A 9012-nucleotide genomic window follows, 5' to 3' on the forward strand; every position below is an offset into this window, starting at 1 on the left:
AGCAGGCAGGGGCAGGTGGATTTCTGAGTTCGAGGCCAGCCTGGTCTACAAAGTGAGTTCCAGGACAGCCAGAGCTATACAGAGAAACCCTGTCTCGAAAAAAAACAAAACAAAACAAAACAAAACAAAACAAAACAAAACAAAACAAAACAAAAGCAAGCTGAGTGAGGCCTGGGTAGCAAGCCAGTCAGTGCTATTCCTTCAGATCTAGAGTCAGGTCTTGCCTCCAAGTTCCCTCCCTGAGATCTTGCTTTACTTTCCATCACGGATGGACCTGGAAGCCTTAGCCAGACGAACCCTTTCCCACTCAAGTTGCTTTTGGTTACAGCAACAGAGAAACACGCTAGAAAGGGGGCCTTAGCACTGTGTCCCTGAACTTCCTCCTGTGACTCTAGAGCAAAAAAATTGTCCTCTCTTCTTCTCTTGTCTTCCTCCCTCCCTCCATCCCTCACTCAAACTCACAACCTGGGTACAAGCTGGTGGCTATGAAAGTATGCCTATGTTCTAAGTAAGGCCCCTCCTCAGCCCTTTGACCCTGCCACATCCTAACATTCTTTTCTCACCTGACTAGGTGAAGAGAATAATGTAAAAGTCCACCCCCTTTCTCTACCAGAGACCTGTCTCATTCCCCGTGCTCTGAGTAAGACTCCCTTCTTCCTCTTCTTCCCCTGCCCAACTTAGTTTGGTAGTGTAACAAACAAGGCCCGGAGTAATCCAAGAGAGGGGCTCTCAGGAGCTGCCCCTCATGGTCTCCTCTCCTATCAGGAAATGGCCTCTACTCTGGCAGCCTTGGGTCAAGAGTCCTGAACCACTTAAACAGTACTTAGTACGGGGCTCTGGGCTCCAATGGTTGCTCAATAGCCATCCACTACTAAGGACTATTTGGTTGCCTCTATTTACCTGGCCTTGGAGGGTAACATTTCTGTGGTCAGGCTGTGCAAATCTGGAGAGGATGAGTAAACAGGATAAGGCTGGATATCCAAAGGCCAGAGTCCAGAAACAGTTCCTTGTGCTTTAGCCCTCTTATCCTCTCCCTTGACAAGAAAGCCACCGAGTAACTAAAAGCACAAAATATACAAGCAGTTTCATCCTTGTGGGTTTGCTGGTGGTGGTGGGCTGAAGCTTTCTCCCTGGACAAAAAGGCAGGGTGGCTGGCCCTTCCCAGCCCTTTGCTTCCCAGAGAGTGTGGCCTGTAAGCAGAATGTCTCTGTCTTCCGTGGAAAGACAGTCCTCTTTCCATACTAGGTTGTCCTAGCCCAAAAGCTCTGAAGCAACAGGGTCCCTCTGATTTTTGTAGAGAGATCTTATATCATTTGCAAACACCAGTAAAGATGCTCATTTTAATCCTACAGTCCTCTCTTGGTATCAAAGAAGAGCTGACTCTGCTGTTGACCAGATCTCCCTTGGATTCCCATATCTGCAAGCTGAATGTGGCTCCAGGCAAGTTTCACTTAGGCAATACATTGAGTACAGTCCTGTCAGGACTGTGTGGTGAAGACTTGCAGGCTCCCTGACCAGGTCTAATCGATGGAAGGGTATCCGTCAGTATGTATGCTCTTCCCTTCTCTCACCCTGGCATGCATCCTTCTACTGTGCCATTAGAGGAATGTCCACACTGTGTCTATTTGCCCTGCAGGAGTATGTCTGTCTCTAAGCATAAAGCCACCAACCACATACAGGGCTGGAAGTGGGTGGACAGAAGGGCTCAGAGTTAAGCATGGCAGCTTATGCCTATGAACCCAGCACTTAGAAAGGCCATGAGTGTGAGTCTCGTCCAAACTGACTCTGTTGAGAAAGAGAGACATTCAGAAATCCCAGCAAAGCTACGGAAGGAAAACATCAGCAATTAAAATAACAACCAAGAAATGGCTGCTGAGTAGACTGTGTTAGCCAGGTTCACAGAATGGACAGCCCTATTTTATGTATATGAGTACACTGTAGCTGTATTCAGACACACAGAAGAGCACATCAGATCCCATTACAGATGGTTGTGAGCCACCACGTGGTTGCTGGGAATTGAACTCAGGACCTCTAGAAGAGATGTCGGTGCTCTTAACTGCTGGGACATCTCTCCAGCCCCTACCCACCCCCATCAGCCTCTTCTTCCTCTGTTTCCCAGTCCTAGTTTTTCCCTAAAAACCAGATCTAATTATGGGTCACACACAGAGAGATAGCAGTCTGTTACTTTGAAGACCAGTTCAGCCCTGCCAGAGTCCACTCAGGGAACCAGACTGGAGCAGGAAGGCTGCTGTAATCAGCCTCCCTACCTCCAGCCAGGTGTTCGGGATTACGATGACGACAGTGACTATTGGAGGCTCTCACTGAATGTGGCTCCGGCTCTGTGCCAGGGGTCATAGTAACCACTTTACGCAGGCTAGTTCAGTTTACACAAGCTGCCCAAGTGTGCACTATTATTTGCATCCTGGCACAGGAGAACTCAGGCAGAAACTAGAGGGCAGCTTGTCTGTGACCTCTTAACTAGAAAGTGATAGAAAGTCAGAGTTTCCATCTCACTCTGGTTCCTCCCTAATCTTCCTTTATCTGCTCTTCTTGTTCAGTCCAGCCAGTTCTCAATTTAGGTGCCTGGGGCCTTCCTGTGGTGTGGACCATTTCACCTGGCCAAGTTAGTTTATCTCTAATTGTATGCTACCTGAGAAGGGCTCAAGGAAGCTTCAACCCCCGAACCACATACACACACACACACACACACACACACACACACACACACACCAGACTGTCCTCATTCCCACCCCAGACATGCAGGCCTAGACCCAAGCACTTGTCTTCTGCTAGAGATCTTTGTAAAATGTCCCCGAGTGCCACACCCCTTCTTAAACGCCTTACCCCTTTCTAATTAAAGCTGTGTCTGCACCTCACCTTGCTATCTTGAGAGCACTTATGCACCCACCTAGTACAACTTCTTCATCTCAGCCTTCCTAACTGCCCTTCAGAGCTGGGCTGGCACGGACAGAATCTCGCACTTGGATCCACTGTGCTGAAACCTCAGGCCCATCACTTACTAGCTGCGTGATGTCTGGGCAAACTACTGCCTGGACTTTTCACGGTGACGGCTCCCTGTGTGTGAAATGAGAGTGACAGCAGCTTCTGGCAGAGCCAGGTAAACCCTGCTGTCTTCATTATCTCAATGAGCCTTTCCCCCAAACCCTGTGGGAATAACCGGGGCAAGTCAGTTCTTGTCATCCTCGAAAATGAGTTTAAACCACGTGATCTCTAGGCTCCCTTCCAGCTCTAGCCAGCTATGTTTCTGCCTCTGCTGTGAATCAGTTATTTAAGGAAACGTCTTCACTCCTTATGCTATAAGGATCTCGAAAGACCCAGCCCTTCACACAAGGCCCTGTGTGTAGTCGGCAGCCCTGCCAGATCTATGTTAGCATCTAACAATGGTTCCTGCCTCGGCCAGGCAGTGAGGAGGAGCAAATGAGGAAGCGTCTAAATAGCATAGTGCCTGCCACTGAGCAAGCTAATAAACCATGGCCATATTGTTATGTGTCTTATAATAAGGCTCCCCAAACCCATCATTAAAAACGCTGGCTCACTAGGTATGGTGACACATGCCTGTAATCCCAGCACTCGGGAGGCTGAGGGGGAGAGTGGAGAGCTTGAACTAGCTTGGGCAACATAGCAAGACCTGAGAGAGGGAGAGAGAGAGAGAGAGAGAGAGAGAGAGAGAGAGAGGGAGAGAGAGTGCTACACTTCCTGCGATCCCCTCTATGCCTCAGTTTCCACATCTGTAAGACAGAGATGATGGTCACCATAGCCACCTATGGTTTTGTGGACCAGGCAAGCCCTATAAGAGTAGGGAGAGATGGCTCTTGGCCTAGGTCTAGCATGCATAAGTGACTTTTTACTGTCATTTATAAATGAGCCCCAGGCTCAGGAACACCAACTAGCACTCTCAAGCTGAAGTCAAGCTGGGATCCAAACCCAAGTCCAACTTGGCCCCAGATCTTGTCCTCATACAAGGGTACACTGGGCACCATAAGATTCATGCATGCTTTAATAGGATTCTGGATCCAGCCTTGGGAAACTTCTCCAGTGTGGTATCTGGGGAGGCCTGCATAGAGACTTCTGGGGTGGGAGAGTGATAGGACCCCTGCTGTCTCCCCAGAGGAGAAGCAGGCTTTTGCTCACTGGTGTTTGGCCACGTTGCTTAGCATTCATGGGCCTTGGTCTCACAGCCTAGAACCGGAACAGCCCCCACACCTGCCTGTAACCTACAGCAAACTCCTTAGCATGCACAGTAATGTCACCCTTGGAACTGGGCCCCAGCTCATCAACAGAAACGGCTCTGGCCTCCAGGCTTCTTCCATTGCTGAGACATGATTCATCCAGCAGACAAGACCAGACAGACTCTTATCAGCAGGAGGAGGAACTGGCAGGCAGAGCCAGAGTTTAAGGCAGCAAAAACAAACCTGTGTAAGGGCTGCCCAGGACCCACAGGTGCTGAACTGGCAGCAAGGCAGCTGGAGGAGAGCCAGGCAAGGAAAGGGAGCCGCCTACTGAACCTGAAGAGTGTGGCTTCCCTTGACCAATTGATTCAGCTATCAGGCATCCAGTCTCATTGATTTCAACAGGAATCCAACCACAAGGGAGAATGTTAATTACACTGCATGTTAAAATCTGCAAAGGCTTTGTAAAACAATAAGCTGTGATCTCCAATTGCTTTTTAAAGATCTTTTGCTTCTCAGGCTGGTGAGGTGGAAAAGCTGGCAAAGGCCCTGTTGCCAGGTCTAACAATCTCAGTCAGGATCTGTGTGGTGGAAGGATCTAGAACCGATTCCCACAATGTTTCCTCCTACCTCCACATTGGTGACAACCACCACTCACACTCACTCACACAGAGAGATAAATGTTTTAGGGAAAGAAAAAAAAAGTTTTTGCTTTTCTTTTACAAAACAGCACGTGCTCGTTGAGAAATACTGAAGAAAATGTTCAATATATATAGTGACTATATATTGGTTTTTTTCGAGACAGGGTTTCTCTGTATAGCCCTGGCTGTCCTGGAACTCACTTTGTAGACCAGGCTGGCCTCGAACTCAGAAATCCACCTGCCTCTGCCTCCCAAGTGCTGGGATCAAAGGTGTGCGCCACCACTGCCCTGCTATATATATATTTTTGTAAATTCCAAGCGTGTATTAAAATCTACCAGAAGCAGGAAGAGTTTCTGTAAGTTGCCAACTAGTCTCTTTTTATTTTCTTTTTTCTAAACTCGGGTACTACACAGGAGCAACCCGGCATGGTGGCCCACGCCTTTAATCCCAGCACTTGGGAGGTAGAGGCAGGCAGATTTCTGAGTTCGAGGCCAGCCTGGTCTACAAAGTAAGTTCCAAGACAGCCAAGGCTATACAGAGAAACCCTGTCTCAAAACCCCCCACTAAAAAAAACCCACAGGAGCTAGAGCAGCTAGTTTTGTCAAGGTGACACAATGTGACACCAGGGAAGACTGTCTCCATGAGGAACTTTCTGGATCACGTTGACCTGTAGGCTTGTCTCTGGGGCAGACCCACCCTCCCATCCCCCTACCCTCATCCCTCTCCCTTCACCCCCCACCACCATGAATCAGCAGCACATTTTCAGTGGGGAACCCGGTGGGGCATTGCAAGCATTCTTTCTGCGGATTCCTGGAGCTGTGATCACCTGCTTCTCCTGCTGTGACTTCCCTGAAATGGTGTACTGGAACCTGGAAGTTTAAGCTAAAAATAAATCCTTCCTCCTCTAAATAGCTTTGTCAAGGAATTTCACCTCAGCCACCACTGGAGGAAAGGAAACCATACTCAAAAGATACATACAAGAAGAATTTTGTTCCCTTTTCTTCCTTTCTTTCTTTTCTTTTCTTTCCTTTTTCTTTTTTTTTCTTTCTTTCTTTCTTTTTTTTTTTTTTTTTTTTTTTTTTTTTGAGACAAGGAGACAAGGTTTCTCTGTATAGCTCTGGCTGTCATGGAAATCACTCTGTAGACCAGGCTGGCTTCGAACTCAGAAATTCGCCTGCCTCTGCCTCCCAAGTGCTGGGATGAAAGGCATGTGCCACCACGCCCGGCTCTTTCTTTTTTAAACAGTGTTCTAGACCAGGCTAACTGAGTTCTTCTCCAGTCTCTCCTGTACTGGGGTTAACAAACTGTCTCACCGATGTCAGGTATACATGGTGGGGATCAAACCCAGAACCTGTTTGAGCTAGATACCCACTCCAACTGAGCCACATTTCAGCCCCCAGGGACATCATTTTTATTGACAGGTTTTTGTTGTTGTTGTTGTTTTGTTTTTGTTTTTTCGAGACAGGGTTTCTCTGTCCTGGAACTACTCTATAGACCAGGCTGGCCTCGAACTCAGAAATCCGCCTGCCTCTGCCAACACGCCTGGCTCACACCCATATTTTTGATTGCAGTATATCATTACAGTTATTCAACCTTATTGTTACTGTCAATCTCTTACTGTACCTAATTTTTAAAATGTGTAGATTTGTTTATTTTATGCGTATGCTTTGCCTGCATGTATATACATATGTGTACCACATATGTGCCTTTTGTGTGAGGGTGTCAGAAGAAGGCATTAGATTCCCTGGAACTGCAGTGATGGATGCTTGTGACTCATCATGTGGGTGCTGAAAATCAAACTCAGTCCTCCGAAAAAGCAATAAGTGCTCTAACCACCAGGTCCACTCCAGCCCATTGTGTCTAATTTTAAATTAAGTTTTGTCATAGGGATGTACAGACATGAATTATAGACTCTCTGGGTCTCGGTACTGTTTGAAGCTGTGTTCTTGTCTTAGAACACATTCCCTGAGCCTGAGTTGGGAACTGATGTACTCACAGATGGATTATTACTCAAAAGACATGCTCAGTCTCCTGCCCACAAAGGGTGAGAACATGCCTGTTGACATCCTTGAAGCCAAACAACTGCCATCTCCAGGAGTTCAGCTGTTCTGGCTTGCAAAGGATCACCCCAGCTGGGCCATACCGCCTGTCATATGTAATTCTTCCCTAATTGCATGTAGCCTCTGGGATGGGCTAGATTATATAGGCTAGAAAGATTTGGTGTGGAGATCTGGGGAGCAGGGTGTCGGGGGTGAGGAGGGTTCTCCATCTCATTGGCTATAGGAACGCTATCATCCTTGATGGGTAAAATAGTTTCCAGTACAGGTTTTTGGGGGGCACCCAGACTCCCTTAAGGAAGCCTCCCAAACACATCGGCTCACGAGAGTGTACTTCGGTGGAATGGTATCTCATTCGTCCTTGGGTCCTTAGGGACAAGGGTCCATGTTGCTTATGTGTCCCCTCCAGTGAAAGAATTTTATCAACAGCACTTCTCTGTTTTAAGCCTCTGAGACGGTGAGTTAGCGGCATGGCTCTTGTTCCAGATGAGGCAACTACAAAACATTTGGCTAACTACCCTGGGTGGTGCTCTCCCTGGGCAGGTGGTCCTGGGCTGTATAAGAAAACAATGCTGAGCAGCCATGAGGAGAGAGCTGTGAGCAGAGTTCCTCTATGGTCTGTCAGTTCCCTCCTCATGTCCCTCCCTTCACTGCCTCACTTCCTGCCTTTGGACTGCCACTGGAAAAGCCTAGGCCCTTTCCTCTCCAATTTGTTTTTTGTAGTTGGGGTTTTGTTTTGTTTTGTTGTTTTGTTGTTTTTTTCAAGACAGGGTTTCTCTGTGTAGTCCTGGCTGTCCTGGATCTTACTTTGTAGACCAGGCTGGCCTTGAACTCAGAAATCTGCCTGCCTCTGCCTCCGGAGTGCTGGGATTAAAGGCATGAGCCACCACGCCCGGCTTCCAATTTGTTTTTGATCATGGTCTTTGTCAAAGCAAGAGAAACCCTAAGACACTACTCCTGTAGAGGCCCTGGGTTCTGTTCCCAGCACACACCAGGCAGCTCATAACCACTTGTAACTCCAGCTCCAAGTGGTTCAACACCCTCTTCTGGCTGCCATGGGCACTGCACTCACATTCACAAACACCGAGGCACCTAATACACACAATCAAAACTGAGTGCCTCAGCAGTTAAAGGCTAGACTCACAGCTATAAATATTAAATAAAGGTGAAGGCACACTGCTTTGATCCCAGCACTGGAGAGGCAGAGACAGGTGGATCTCTGTGAGGTCCTAGTAAGCCTGGTATTGTGCTTGCTGTGGGGCTCCAGAAAGACCACACCAGGCCAAACAGTTCCAGTGAGGTTTATTGAGAGAGAAAAGGGCAAGGTGGCAGTGGAAAGAGAAGGGGGTGGGGGTGGGGAGAGATCAGAGGGGCCTTTCTTTTATATATGGATAGTGGCTTAGCCACAGGTAAAGGTGGGAGGTGAGCCAAGTGGATTCTGGGACTATGGTGGCTGTTTCCTTGGCAACAGATGTGTGGGTCACGTTATTGCCTATATGGGATGTCACAGGTTTCGGAGGTCCTGATACCTACGCCTGGTCTTCACAGTGAGTTCCAGGCCAGCCAGGGCTATACAGTGAAACTCTGTATCAAAACTAACTAAATAAATAATATTTTAAAAAAGCAGTGCTGGTACCTGGGCCTTTAGTTTTTCTATTTTGTCACTCCTCTCTGCTTTCCTGTAACCTGATGTTCTATGTTGCCTGTGAAAATCAGGAGCAGCAGCCGGGCCATGGTGGCGCACGCTTTTCATCCTAGCACTTGGGAGGCAGAGGCAGGCAGATTTCTGAGATCGAGGCCAGCCTGGTCTACAAAGTGAGTTCCAGGACAGCCAGAGCTACACAGAGAAACCCTGTCTTGAAAAACCAAAAACAACAACAAAAAACAAACAAACAAACAGAAAACCAGGAGCAGCACAAACCCACAGCAGATAACTCTGGCTGCTCTTGCTCCCTTTCACCTTTGTTCAAGACCTTCCTTTCCTTCTGCATCGTCTGTGAAGCTGGCGAGGGAGACCCTGAGCATCTTCCCAGCCCTGGCTGAGGCTGCAGAGTGGCCAGCCCTAGAAGCGCTCTGAGAGTCAGGCGTCATGACAGGGATTTGTTTTGAGGGGTGTGTCACTA

Source organism: Mus caroli, unplaced genomic scaffold, assembly GCF_978045245.1.
Source record: "Mus caroli unplaced genomic scaffold, Mus_caroli_1 scaffold_11, whole genome shotgun sequence".
In the NCBI taxonomy this organism is placed as follows: Eukaryota; Metazoa; Chordata; class Mammalia; order Rodentia; family Muridae; genus Mus; species Mus caroli.